Genomic DNA, 15,628 nt, shown 5'->3' with positions numbered 1-15,628 from the left:
TGCTGCGCCTGTTTGCATCAACCATAAAATTTTCATGCGTAATTGCTGGGCAGTTGGTGGGCAATTAGTCCAACTCTGCACCAGCAATTAGGATTTCAATATTGGAGCGGACGATCTGTCAAGTTGGAACTTGAAAAATATTTTGGGGTTTAAATGCCTGGGAGCGTGAGGCTTCTCCTGATCTCCTATGTAATTTTAGCAGAAACCTCAGAGAAACAGCGTAAACAGTTATTTATGTTGTTTGTCAGGGTTTGTGCCGAAGTTATATCAGGAGATCAGGACAACACTGTGGAAATTCTCCATCATGATGCTTGTTAACAAATGCATTATTACAACAGATTTGTACCTTTTAATGTTATTGTAGTTACTTGTGAAGCAGACTAGAAATTTAAGTCACTGTTTGGGATTGAAAGTTGAAGAAGAGGAGATTGATCTTATACACAAATCATTGTGGTGGCTGGTACTGCTCCTGACTCAGTCATGCACTTGTGTCTGTTGTGAAAAGCTCGCTCAAGCTTTACTAGTAGAGTGCTGGAAAAGTTAAAGGGAAAAAACAAACAGAATTTTTTTTTAAAACTACATGCATGCAGCATGTGTGCACGTGCAATGTTTTTATAAACAACTTTTACTAGCTCAAAAGTTGTCTCATCACCAAGAGAAGCACCATAACCATGAAAAATATCACACTGTTGGTGCAGAAGAATTTCATCCAGTCAGGCTGGCAGTGGTTATGTTTTTGACCACTGCAAGCTCCATTTTCAGCATCTCACTATTACAATGGTGGAAAATTAAAGGAATCACATTTCCAATTTCAACTTTAAATTTCTTTTTGTAAACCCTTCTGCAAATCATAGCATGACAATAATTCAGCTCCCATTTGCTACTAAAAGTGAGTTTGTTGCATATTCACAGGTCAACAGTAGATATTCTCTCAGGTTTAGCATCAAATGTCACTCCCATAGGCAGACCTCACATCATCTATGAACCTTAGTGCACCTTTACTACCCAATACCTCTAACCTCTAAGACCTCCCTCAGCCCTGTGTGACCAGGGCTGCCTCACAGAGCTGCCAAACTTGCCATCTTGAATGAAAAGCCCCACCCTTGTTGTTGAAGCATTTAGACCTGCGTGCCTGTTCATTCCCATCACTACCCAAAGAACCATGATTACAGACCATGCCGCTCCTTGGCTGTCAGAAAAGACCCTTCTTTGGCATCTTTACTTCACAAGAGAGGCAGAGACCAAGCCAAGTCATCTGTTGCTGACTGATCCACAGATGCCAAGGATTAGATCGACTCTTCCCATGGCTGTGAGCGTCACTATGACATTTGTCTTCTATGCCACAGTATCGGGTCTGCTAAATAAGCCAGCTAATAGTTCATTCCTGTGTAACCTATATGATTGATGCCATGCTTTCCAAAGGAAATACCTTTTCTTTAATCAACCACCTCACCTTCTTCCACACCTGCTGCCTCTCCTTCCAAGTTATACATAAGAACATAAGACGTAGGAGCAGGAGTAGGTCATTTGGCCCCTCGAGCCTGCTCCGTCATTCAATAAGATCATGGCTGATCTGATCTTGGCCTCAACTCCACTTCCTTGCCTATTCCCCATAACCCTTGACTCCCTCACCATTCAAAATTCTGTCTATCTCCACCTTAAATATATTCAATGACCCAGCCTCCACAGCTCTCTGGGGAAGAGAATTCCAAAGATTCATGACCCTCTGAGAGAAGAAATTCCTCCTCATTTCTGATTTAAATGGGTGCCCCCTTACTCTGAAATTATGCCCCCTAGTTCTAGATTCCCCCACGAGGGGAAACATCCTCTCTCATCTACCCTGTCAAGCCCCTTCAGAATCTTATATGTTTCAATAAGATCCCCTCTCATTCTTCTAAACCCCAACCTGCATAAGACTTCATAAGACAACCCCTTCATCTCCAGAATCAACCTCGTGAACCTTCTCTGAACTGCCTCCAATGCAAGTATATCCTTCCTTAAATAAGGAGACCAAAACTGTATGCAGTACTCCAGGTGTGGTCTCACCAATGCCCTGTACAGTTGTAACAGGACTTCCCTACTTTTATACTCCATTCCCTTTGCAATAAAGGCCAACATTCCATTTGCCTTCCTAATTACTTGCTGTACCTGCATGCTAAGTTTTTGTGATTCATGTACAAGGATCCCTCTGCACCTCAGCATTTTGTAATCTCTCCCCATTTAAATAATAATTTGCTTTTTTATTTTTCCTACCAAAGTGGATAACCTCACATTTTCCCACATTATACGCTATCTACCAGATTTTTGCCCACTCACTTAGCCTATTTATATCCCTTTGGAGATTCTTTGCGTCTTTCACACAATTTGCTTTCCCACCTATCTTTGTATCTTCAGCACATTTGGCTACATTACACATGGTCCCTTCATCCAAGTCATTAATATAGATTGTAAATAGTTGGGGCCCCAGCACTGATCCCTACAGCACTCCACTAGTTACAGTTTGCCAACCTGAAAATGACCCATTTACCCCGACTCTCTGTTTTCTGTTAGTTAGCCAATCCTCTATCCATCCATGTTAATATATTACCTCCAACCTCGTGAGCTCTTATCTTGTGCAGTAACCTTTTATGTGGAACCTTATCGAATGCCTTCTGGAAATCCAAATATACAACATCTACTCATTCCCCTTTATCCACCCTGCTCGTTACATCCTCAAAGAACTCCAACAAATTTGTCAAACATGATTTCCCTTTCATAAAGCCAAGCTGACTCTGCTATATTATGATTTTCTAAAAGTCCTGCTACCACTTCCTTAATGATGGATTCCAGCATTTTCCCAATGACAGATGTTAGGCTAACTGGTCTATAGTTCCTGCTTTCTGTCTCCCTCCTTTCTTAAATAGGGGCGTTACATTTGCGGCTTTCCAGTCCGCTGGAACCTCTCCAGAATCCAGGGAATTTTGGTAGATTACAACCAATGCATCCACTATCTCTGCAGTCACTTCTTTTAAGACTCTGGGATGCAGGCCATCGGGTCCAGGGGATTTGTCTACCTTTAGTCCCATTAGTTTGCCTAGTGATAGTGATTGTTTTAAGTCCCCTGTGCCCACCCCACCACCCCAATAGCCCCTTGATTATCCATTATTGGGATGCATTTAATGTCTTCTACCGTGGAGACCGATACAAAATATTTGTTCAAGGTCTCCGCCATTTCCTTGTTTCCCATTATTGGTCCATAAATTCCATTCCCTACGGGTGTGTACGCGTTGTGTACTCATCCATAGGGCCAACGGAAGTGCCGGTTTTAGGCATGCACAGCGCATGCGCTGGAAACCAGAACTTCTGTTCTTTGAAGAAAGGGCTTCACAGGTCAAACGCCTGTGCTGGATAGGCAGCGCGTATGGCTGGAACTTCTGTTTTTTTCACACTATGCTGCAGTCCAGGTAAGTTGAAAGCTGCTGTGCCTAGAAAAGCTTACCAGGCTAACAGTTGAAGTAAGTAAAAAAAAAAACTTTCCACTGATTTATCATTTTAAAATACTTTAAAGAAAGGTAAGTTTATTTTTAGCCCTGTTAAAAACTTTAATTTTTTTTTAAATTTAAATTTTTGTTTAAAATAGTTAATTTATGTAATTTATAGTCATTTTAAAAATGTGATTAAAAAAAAAAAATTATTTGAAGTTTTACTTATGTTTTGGGGCTGATCTCTATTCATAGATTTGACAGGTCTTCCTGTCAAATCTATGAATGGAGATTCTCTGCTCTGATTGGCTCCCCATGGCCCACGTGATCCCAGGGATGCTGCGAACTACCTGCGCCCCTGGGATACGCGTGCCCTGCACACCGGCAGTTTGGGGAGGCACAGCAACGGAATTCTGCGCTTCCCAGGAGCCCTCCGGTCCAGGCGGAGATTTTTCAAAATCGCAGCCCTCCACCCGCGGGAGAGCTGTGAACGGAATTATGGGCCATTAATTCCCCAGACTCATCCTCTAGGGGACCAATGTTTACTTTAGCTAATCTCTTCCTTTTTATTTACCTCTTACTGTCTGTTTTTATATTTTTTGCTAGCTTACCCTCATAAGCTATCTTCTTTCTCTTTATCATTTTTTTAGTCATCCTTTGCTGGTTTTTAAAAATTTCCCAATCCTCTGGCCTTCCACTATTCTTCACAACATTGCATGCCTTTGTTTTCAATTTGATACCATCCTTTACTTCCTTAGTTAGCCACAAATGGTTCATCCTTCTCTTAGAGTCTTTCTTTCTCACTGAAATATATCTTTGCAGAGAGTTATGAAATATCTCCTTAAATGTTTGCCACTGCTTTTCTACAGTGTTACCCTGTAATATATTTTCCCAGCCCACTTTAACCAAGTCTGCCTTCATACCTTTGTAATTACCTTTATTTAAGTTCAGGACACTAGTTTGAGACCTAGCTTTCTCACCCTCAAACTGAATTTGAAATTCTACTATGCTATGATCACTCTTCCCAAGAGGATCCTTCACTTCGAGATCATTAATTAATCCAGCCTCATCACACATTACCAGATCTAAAATAGTCTGCTCCCTGGTTGGTTCCACAACGTATTGTTCCAAGAAACCATCCCGCATACACTCTAAGGCCTAGAAATTCAGTATCGCCATGTTTGGGGTGCTACAGTCGAGCGTGCGCTAAATTTAGCGCCCGGCACAACTTAGCGCCACCTTCAGCAAAACTGAGTTGCTTTGCCCCAAGAGGTTCTTACTGCGCTAAAGCAGGCGCTGCACGACTATCCTAAGGCGCTAAGCCGGAGAGGCGAGGCGCTACCACCGAGGGCGGGCGCAGCGCAGGTACGGCCAGTTAGCGATTGCAGGCAGACACGCTGGCGCCGGTCACCTCTTAAAGGAGGGTCGATTTGGCTTGCAGCCACGCCCTGCACATTGGAGCCCTGATTCTCGGCCTGGACAGACCTGCTGCGACATCGTTACGCCTACGACCATGGAGAGGGCCAGGGAGCGAGCGCAGCGCTTCAGTGTGGGGGTCCTGAAGGTTCTGGCTGGCGCAGTGGAGCGCAGGCGACCAATCCTCTTTCCAGACAGTGGCAGGAGGCCGCTGCCCAACGAATATCGAAAAGCTTGTAGGGAGGTGGCACACAGAGTGACCTCCAGCAGCATGGTACCTAGGACCCCAACACAATGCAGGAAGAAATTCAACGACCTCACTCGGGTTGTCAGGGTGAGTACCCTTTCCAGTATCCTCTTCATACCTGCATGTGCACCTCACTTTATGGCCAAAGGGTCCTGAAAGCCCCAATGCCCAGCCCTCATCCAACACCTATGGGCCTCTCATGAAAATCACATGCCCATTCAGCACTTTACACACTGTAAGGGCTATTCGACCATGGGAGGCAGTGCAGCCAAGATCAGGGCTTGACACTGTAAGGGCTATTCGACCATGGGAGGCAGTGCAGCCAAGATCAGGGCTTGACACTGTAAGGGCTATTCAACCATGGGAGGCAGTGCAGCCAAGATCAGGGCTTGACACTGTAAGGGCTATTCGACCATGGGAGGCAGTGCAGCCAAGATCAGGGCTTCACACTATACTCAGAGCCCGTCCTTTCTCTTGCAGGGCAAGCTGGCCCACAATAGGAGGCAGCAGCAACTGACTGGGGGAGGCCGTCCTTAACTTAAAGACCTCAGCGATCTGGAGCAGCGAGTGGAACGGATTATGGCAGGCCGGCTGATTGGCTCCGTCGCCACTGGAGATGCCGACCCCGTTCTGGACAGCAATGGTAAGGTCATCAACTTTTTGACCTCTCTCTTTCCACTTGTGCCTCACACCAGCATTCTTTGCCACTATCAAACCAATGCAATGCATTGCAGCACTCATGCCTCCCTCGCTGCCGCCCTGTCCTCACACTAAAGCAACTCTTGTACCTCCCTGCTTTCAGATGCTGATTCGCGAGGTGAGGAGGCGGGCCCTCAAGCTGCCACTGTGAGTGAATCGGAAGGCGAGGAGGAGGAAGAGGAAGCCGGAACATCAGTGCCACCCTCAGCCGAGGCAGCCCATGGCCATAATGGGGACACGTCTTCCCTGGAGGGGAGCAGGGGGGAAGGGTCTGAGGAGGGTGAAGCTCCGGGGCCCAGCGGGCTGCAGCAACGTGGGGGTGGTAGGGACGCTCGGTGGCCTTCTCCCCGGAGGGAGAGTGTGGCCTCCAGTCCTGCTACAGTGAGCGCAGAGGAGGTGCAGCTCCTTGCTGAAATGGGTGCCCAGGCGGAGTGCAGGCACACTGAACTCATGGCTGCAGTGGCAAGGATGCCTGACTCCATAGAGTCACTGGCAAGGAGTGTACAGGAATTCAGGGCAGCACAGGCAAGGAGTCTGCAGAACTTCGATGCAGCACAGGCGGCTTCCAGCCAAGTGCTTAGTCGTGCCATGCAGTCACTGGCTGGTCTGATGCAGACACAGATCAGGGCCACATGAGCACTAACTGCTGCCACTCTCGCTGAATCGGGCAGGAATCGCTGGGGCCCTCGCCACGCCGCAGCAGGCCAACAGTCTGTGCTTCAGCAGATTGCTGCGCATGGTTCAGTGCTGCCCCGTGCGAGTGCCAGTGTCTCGTCCGACCAGGGAGTGCCTGTGCTCTGTCAGGTTGGCAGCATTCCTGCTGCCAACACTGTCACTCCTCCACTGCAGCTGCCACCACCCATAGGACAGACTGCTGCCGCCCAAGCAGAGTTGGAGCAGTCAGCAGCCGGGCCCTCCAGGCCCAGAGCTGGTCCAGGCCGTCCCCCAAGGGCATCTGCCGACTCACTATCTGACCCTCAGCAGCGTTCCCCCAGCCTTGCTGCAGCCGCTGAGGTCCCGTTGCGGAGGAGCTGCAGGGTGGGAAGGGGGCCAATCTCGCAAGCAAGGCAGATCACCCTCGCAGGCCAAAAAGTAGGAGGTGTGGCAAAATGCTGTGGTTTTTTTTTTGTGAAGGCCAAGGATCATGGTCATTTTTGTTTAACTCTTTTGTTCATTGTCTCCAGGTTGTGAGAGCCAGTTATGTGTCTGACTGTTTTTTGGGGGGTTTCTCTGTATTTGTTTGTCATGCGGGAAGGACACAGAGTTTGTTAAATAAATAATTGTCTTTATTCAGATTGTGCATGTTTGCACTTTGAACTATTTGTTGCCTTGACTGGCTCAGGGTTTGCGGAGCGGGTCCATTCATGTTCTTTCAATGGCACAAGCCATTCCGAGAGGGGGCCTAGAACCGATTTGCAATAAGCCGCTGATGGACGGCCCTTGCACTTTGTGCCTCCCTCCTGTCTTTGTGCTCCTCCTCCTCCTCCTCCTCCTCCTCTGGTGGTCCTCCAATGTCTACTGGCAGTGGCTGAGTCCTGAGGATAGCCAGGTTGTGCAGCATGCAGCACACTACAACGAAATGGGAGACTCGCTCAGGCGAGTGCTGAAGGGCTCTGTAATGATCAGTAACATGTCATTCTAGAATGGTACACTAGGTGGAGCTGTATGTTTAGTAGTGGGCTACCCACAAGGCAGTAGTCAAGATGGATGCCTGTACACTAGTCCACATGGCTGAATAAATGACTAGCTCAAGCTAGCTGTTCATAATGAAAACGTCTATTTATTTATGAACATAACATGGTACCAGGATTGGTAATATCTGCTGAATATTGTGAAATGCGACATGGAGAATTTTAAGCCACCGGAGGGTTTGAAACTCACAGGGAATGTTGACTGCAATTGGTGGACTTTCAAACAACAATTCGAACTCTATATTGCTGCCATCGGGTTCGGTACGAAGCCAGGCGCAAGGAAAATAGCATTACTGCTCATGGTTGCAGGCCCGCAGGCGATAGAGGTATTTAATACGTTTGTATTTGATCAAGAGGAGAACAGAGAAAAAATGGACGATGTGATAAAGAAGTTTGATACACATTGTTCTCCCAAAAAGAACGAGACCTATAAGAGGTACATGTTCCGTTCACGGACACAGCAGCAAAATGAGACTTTTGATAGCTTTGTGACCGATCTGAAACTGAAAGCACAGACATGTAATTTCTCTGAACTGAAATCATCCATGATTCGTGACCAGATTGTGTTTGGTATTCATGATAAAAAGGTCAGGGAACGTTTGTTGAGAGAAACTGAACTAACATTGGAGGATGCTGTGAAAATATGCCATGCCAGTGAGCTAGCTCAACAGCACACAAAGACTTTCAGTGAAATTAATAATAATGCGACTGTAGTGAATGACTGTGCTGCTGTCGGTGCTATGTCCTACGAGGGGAAGAAACATGGGCAAAACAGAAATGCAAAGCAATCGGAGGATGGAATTTTTAACTGTAAACGCTGTGTTTACCAGCACCAGTCAAGACAATGCACTGCGTTTGAAAAAATGTGCACAAAATGTAATGGAAAGAATCACTTTGCCAAACAATGCTTTTCAAAAGTAAAAACAAAGAAAGGGCAACAAGTCAATGTGATTGAGGACACTGATTTAAGTGAGACATTTTTTGTAGGAATGGTGTCATGTGACAATATAGAAAAGGATACAGAAAATGTGCAGCCCTCAGGAATGGACAATGCTGAACATAAAGTTAATGCAGTAAAAGAGGACAAATGGATGATGCCACTGCAGGTAAATGGAGCATTAGTTACATTGAAACTAGACACTGGGGCAAAAGCAAACTTAATCAGTATGAGTTACATTAAAAATACGAAAGAAAAGCCCAAAATACAGAAAAAGTCAGTACTACTGATGGACTATAATGGACAGAAAATAGATAACTTAGGTGTATGCAGACTCAAAGTGACAGTCAAAGAAAAAGTGCATCATCTCATGTTTTCTGTTGTGGCTGAAGGACTTGATTCACTACTAGATGACAAAGCTTGTGAGGACTTAGAACTGGTCAAGAGAGTCTACCGTATAAACTGTGCCATAAGCAGACCAGATGACTCGGTGGATTCTGTAGTGAGTAATTCCAGGATGTGTTCATAGGATTTGGAGTTCTACCATTCACTTACAAGATCCAGCTAAAGGAGAGTTCCAGCACCCCTGCGTGACCGGCTCAAGAAAGAACTGGACAGAATGACCACACTTGGAAGTTGGACTAGAAAACTTCCATGGCTACATATATGGACTTCCCACCTTCACCGTTGAGACAGACCACTGCCCACTGGTTGCCATCATAAAAAAAAATCTGAATCAGATTTCTCCAAGGATTCAACGACTCATGATGAAGCTGCAAAGATATGACTTTGAACTGATCTACACACCATGCAAACACATAGGCCTAGAAATTCAGTGGCCTGCGCCACCAGTTTGCGCCCAAAGAGGGCTTCTGCGCCAGTAGGGGTGGTAGCGCTGATTTTCAGTGCCGCGGTAATGGCGGCGGTAGCCGGTAGCGCTGCGCCGGCACCGATGACGTCATCGGTGTGCGCAGTGCCCCGGTTCCGCCCCGCTACCGCCCCGACCCCCATCTTCAGTAGCGGCCGCCTCTTCCGCGGCGGCCGCTAATAACATCCGGAGACCGGGGCCTTCCTGCAGCCTTAGTGGGGCGCTTTAAGGTGGAGGTGCGGCCGGCCGCTTTTTCGGCGGCCGCCTGCCCGCACCTCCTTCCCCGGCCTCCTCCACCCCCCCCCCCGCGGCATTGCCGGCTGGTTTCCGCGGAGCCCGGCACTTCTCCGTTGTGCCGGGCTCTGTTGCCGGCACTAGCGAGCGGGGCTCCGGCTGTTGCAGGCACCTCCCCCTTAAGAGAGGGAGGAAGGCCTGCAGTACTGCAGCCTGCCGCTCCGCCTCGGGTGGCGCTGCGGCAACTAGTGCGCCGATATTCAGTTGCAGCGCCCCAGGCGGGGGCGGCCACACCCTTGAATAGCGGCCGTCCTCGACTTTAGGCGCAGCAACTGAATATCGGACGGCCGCAAGAGGCTCTGCGCCCAGCGCAAAATTTTCGGCGCAACCGAGCTGGCGGGGCTTTAGTGAATTTCTAGGCCATAGCGTTAGCAGATGCACTATCCCAAGCACCCAGAATGAGTCATGTGAGCTCTACTGAGGAAGACGTGGATGTTCATGTGAGTATGGTCACTGCAGCACTGCCCGTGTCAGACACAAAATCAAAGCAAATAGCAGAAGACACAGTAAAAGATACAGTGTTACAAACAGTAATAGAGAACATTCATCATGGTTGGCCAAAGGTTCCTGTCCAAAGTACTATCACATCAGGTCAGAGTTGAGTGTCGCAAGTGGACTATTACTAAAACAGAACAGAATAGTCATTCCACAGGCTCTACGTCAAGACATGCTCAAAAGGATTCATGAGGGACACCTCGGAATTGAAAAATGCAAAAGGAGAGCAAGAGACACTGTTTATTGGCCTGGCATAAATAAGGACATTGAGAACATAATAGGCATATGTGAGACATGTCAGAAACACCAAAACAAACAAGCAAAGGAACCAATGATAGTAGCTGACTTACCAACAGCACCATGGCAAAAGGTTGGTATGGGCCTCTTTCATTTGAATGGTAAAGACTATCTAATAGTGATTGACTACTATTCTAACTATCCTGAGATGGCACATCAGCAAGCAGTGTCATAATGCATGTTAAATCCATCTTCGCCAGACATGGAATTCCCAGGATTGCCATTAGCGACAATGGTCTGTGCTTCAACTGTAAGGAGTGGCAACAGTTTGCAGCACATTATGACTTTCAACACATCACATCCAGTCCTCTGTATGCTCAGTCGAATGGTAAGGCAGAGAAAGGTGTTCAAGTTCTCAAACAGCTACTGAAGAAAGCAACAGAAAGCAAGTCTGATCCTTATATCGCCCTGCTGAGCTACCGAGCCTCCCCTTTAGACTCTGGTTCTTCACCTGCTGAACTCCTAATGGGTCACAAGTTGCATACCATGCTACCCTGCTGTGCAAAAGAAAAGCAGAGTAAGGAACTGAGACAGAGACTTCAACTGTTAAAGCTGAAACAAAAATCACACTATGACAAGTCATCCAAAACTCTGAAACCATTGACAAGGGATGATGTTGTCAGGATTGAGGATCCAGATGCATGGAACAGGAAAGCTACAGTTCTTGAGGAAGTAGGACCAAGGTCATACACTGTTAGAACTGAGGAAGGACAGATTCTCAGGAGGAACCGCCGTTCCCTCCTCAAAACACAAGAAACTATCCAAGAGCAAATCGATGACAATGCCGCAACTGAATCTTGTCACTCACCACCAGACCAATCTAACACAAACACACATACAGGCTCTCATGCAAACACATCAGACTTACCTGTGCTGAGAAGATCCACACGTGAAGTAAAAGAGCCTGATAGACTTAATCTTTGAGTATAAAGAAAACTATAATAAAAGAATGAAAAGCTTAGAGTTCATAAAGTAAAGCTTTGAAAATGTGTTGACTGTTGTGAAGATGTTTATGTCATTATGATTGATTGATATTGATTTTGTTTAACCTCTAAGGAAGGGGGATGTAATGAGCAGTAACATGTCATTCTAGAATGGTACACTAGGTGGAGCTGTATGTTTAGTAGTGGGCTACCCACAAGGCAGTAGTCAAGATGGAAGCCTGTACACTAGTCCACATGGCTGAATAAATGACTAGCTCAAGCTAGCTGTTCATAATGAAAACATTTATTTATTTATGAACATAACAGGCTCCCCCGGAATGGTCCAGACAGCAGAACCGTTGCTTTAGCATGCCGATTGTGTGCTCAATGATGTTCCTGGTCGCTTGATGGCTATCATTGTATCGCTCTTCAGCAGGGGTGCTGGGCTCACGGAGCGGTGTCATCAGCCAGGTGCACAAAGGGTAGCCCTTGTCCCCGAGAAGCCAGCCTCCTGGGTGAGCCGGGGCTTCGAAAAGGTCTGCCACAGAAGTCTGGCGCAGGATGAAGGCGTCGTGGCTGCTGCCTGGAAAGCGAGCATTGACAGCTAGTATCAGCTGCCTGTGGTCACACACCAACTGCACGTTCAACGAATGGAACCCCTTCCGGTTGCAGTAATCCTCGGCATTCCCTAGAGGCGCCCGCAAAGCCACATGCGTGCAGTCAATGGCGCCCTGGACCATGGGGAAGCCCGCTATTCTTGCAAATCCCATTGCGCGCTCCTGCTGCTTGTCCAGGGTCATGGGGTAGGAAATGTACTGATGTCTCCTTTTGAAGAAGGCATTCGTGACTTGGTGGATGCAGCAATGCACCGTGAACTGGGAGACATTGGCAATGTCCCCAGTAGCGGATTGGAAGGAGCCGGTGGCATAGAAGTTGAGAGCCACTGTCACCTTCACTGCCACCGACAGAGACGTCCTGCTCCTTAGCTGAGGCTGCAGATCTCTCTGAAGCAGGTGGCAGATCTCAGTGACCAGCTCCCTTCTGAATCGAAGCCTCTGAATGCACTGCTCCTCAGACGTGTTGAGGTAGGAGAACTGCTGGCGGTATACCGTGGGAGGGTAAGGCCTCCTGTGCCGATGCCTGTTGGCCCTCCTCCGTCTGGCCATGATTGGCACTCTCTCTCGGCGTCTCTGAGCAATGGAGAAACCCAACGTTTCCACCCATTGCAGCCCCCATTATATGTGGCCACTCAAGGCTATGGCACTGAGAAATCAATCCAACTGCAAAGCTCTGGGCTGAAGCCAGAAGTACCCGTGCGAGCGCGGAGTCAAAGCCGAAAGCTCTCTCCCTTTGTCTCTCTGCAAATCTCTCTCTCTCTCACACAGGCGTGGTCTAAAATGGCTACCACTAAGAAGGCAGGAAGAGCCCCCTTTAAATAGCACCCCCCCCCCAGCCCCACAGCGACTGGGAACCGTTCCACTCAACCAGTCGCTGGGAGTGCCAGGCGGAAAGAAAGGGGGCGCCACTGGAGTTCCAGTTCAGGGCGCACCAAGGGCATTGCACCATGAAATGACGTCAGGATCTGCGCGCGCAGCTGAGCGGGTGTTGCGGTTTTGCACCGCCGCTAAATGTCCACTCAAGTTCGCGAGAGGCGCAGATCACGCCGCGCCCAGGCGCTAGCCGCTTCGCGCCCCACTTATCGCCCTCTTAAGGCACTGGCGGCTGGCGCTACCAACTGAATTTCTAGGCCTAAGAACTCTTCCTCAAGTCTACCTTTGCCAATTTGCTTTGCCCAGTCAATATGAAGATTAAAATCTCCCATGATTATAGCCATACCTTTCTTATAAGTCTCTATTATTTCTTGATTTATACTCTGTCCTACAGTGTGGCTACTGTTTGGGGGCCTGTAGACAACTCCCACCAGTGACTTCTTACCCTTATTATTTCTTATCGCCACCCAAACTGATTCTAAGTCTTGATCTTCTAAGCCAATATTATTTCTCACTACTGCACTGATCTTATCCCTTATTAACAGAGCTACACCACCTCCTTTTCCTTTGTGCCTATCCTTACAAAATGGCAAATACCCCTGAATATTCAGTTCCCAGCCTTGGTTACCTTGCAACCATGTCTCTGTAATGACTATCAGATCATACCCATTTATTTCTATTTGTGCTGTCAACTCATCTATTTTGTTATGAATGCTGCGTGCATTCAGATATGGAGCTTTTAATTTTGTCTTTTTACCATTTTTCCCTACTCTGACCCCTCTTTCTGATGCACGCTTATGCGTATATGCTCTGTCCATTCCTATCACACTCTGGTTATCATTACCCCTATCGCTGCCCTGCACTTTTGCCTTCTCGTTTTTCTTTGACTTTTTAAATTTCCGCTCAGCAGATCCCTCTCCCCCACTATTTAATTTAAAGCCCTATCTACAGCCCTAGTTATTCGATTTGCCAGGACACTGGTCCCAGCCTGGTTCAAATGAAGCCCATCCCAACTGAACAGCTCCCTCTTACCCCAGTACTGGTGCAGTACCCCAAGAATCGAAACCCATTTCTCCCACACCAATCTTTGACTAATCTACTGGAATTTTTTGAGGATGTAACTGGTAGAATAGATGAGGGAGAACCAGTGGTTGTGGCGTATTTGGACTTTCAGAAGTCTTTCGATAAGGTCCCGCATAAGAGATTAGCGTGCAAAGTTAAAGCACATGGGATTGGGGTAAGGTACTGACTTGGATAGAGAACTGGTTGGCAGACAGGAAGCAAAGAGTTGGAATAAATGGGTCATTTTCCGAGTGGCAGGCAGTGACTAGTGGGGTACCGCAGGGATCGGTGCTAGGACCCCAGCTATTCACAATATATATTAATGATCTAGACGAAGGAACTAGATGTAATATCTCCAAGTTTGCAGATGACACAAAGCTGGGTGGGCATGTGTGCTGTGAGGAGGATGCAGAGAAACTCCAGTATGATTTGGACAGATTGGGTGATTGGGCAGATGCATGGCAAATGCAGTATAATGTGGATAAATGCGAGGTTATCCACTTCGGTGGCAAAAACAGGAAGACAGATTATTATCTGAACGGCAATAGATTTGGAAAAGGGGAAGTGCAACAAGACCTGGGTGTCCTTGTGCACCAGTCGCTGAAGGTAAGCATGCAGGTGCAGCAGGCATTTAAGAAGGCAAATGGTATGTAGCAAGAGTATTCAAGTACAGGAGCAAGGATGTCTTGCTGCAGTTGTACAGGGCCTTGGTGAGACCACACCTTGAGTATTGTGTGCAGTTTTGGCCGCCTTATGTGAGGAAGGATGTTCTTGCCATGGAGGGAGTGCAGCGAAGATTCACCAGACTGATACCTGGGATGGCAGGAATGACATATGAGGAGAGATTGGGTCAATTGGGCTTATATTTGCTGGAGTTTAGAAGAATGAGATGAGATCTCATTGAAACTTATAAAATTCTAACAGGACTGGACAGACTAGACGCAGGAAGGATGTTTCCGATGGCGGGGGAGTCCAGAACCAAAGGCCACAGTCTAAGGATAAGGGGTAAACCATTGAGGACAGAGATGAGGAGGAATTTCTTCACCCAGAGAGTGGTGAACCTGTGGAAGTTTCTACCACAGAAGGCAGTTGAGGCCAATTCATTAAATATATTCAAGAAGGAGTTAGATATATTTCTTAAGGCTAAAGGGATCAAGGGATATGGGGAGAAAGCAGGGACAGGGTACTGAATTTGAATGATCAGCCATGATCTCATTGAATGGCGGAGCAGGCTCGAGGGGCCGAATGGCCTACTCCTGCTCCTATCTTCTATGTGTCTATGTTTCTTTGTGCCACTCATCATCTCTCTGATCTTATTTACCCTATGCCAATTTGCATATGGCTCAGGTAGTAATCCAGAGATTATTACCTTTGTGGTTCTGCTTTTTAATTTAGCCCCTAGCTGCTCATACTGACTCAGCAGAACCTCTTTCTTTGTCCTATCTATGTCATTGGTACCTACATGGACCACGACAACTGGATCTTTCCCCTCCCACTCTAAGTTCATCTCCAGCCCAGAGAAGATGTCCTTTACCCTGGCAACACAGCCTTCGGGACTCACACTCTTGGCTGCAGAGAACAGTGTCTATCCCCCTAACTATACTGTCCACTACCACTACCACATTTCTTTTTCCTCCCCCCACTTGAATGGCTCCCCGTACCATGGTTCTGTGGTCAGTTTGCTTATCCTCACTGCAGTCCCTGCTCTCGCCCACACATAAAGTAAGAACCTCGTAACTATTGGACAA

Source organism: Somniosus microcephalus, chromosome 12 (genome assembly GCF_052327205.1).
Source record: "Somniosus microcephalus isolate GS21.2 chromosome 12, FLI_Smic_1.0, whole genome shotgun sequence".
NCBI classification, from domain to species: Eukaryota; Metazoa; Chordata; class Chondrichthyes; order Squaliformes; family Somniosidae; genus Somniosus; species Somniosus microcephalus.
Note: the sequence above shows the minus strand (reverse complement) of the source record.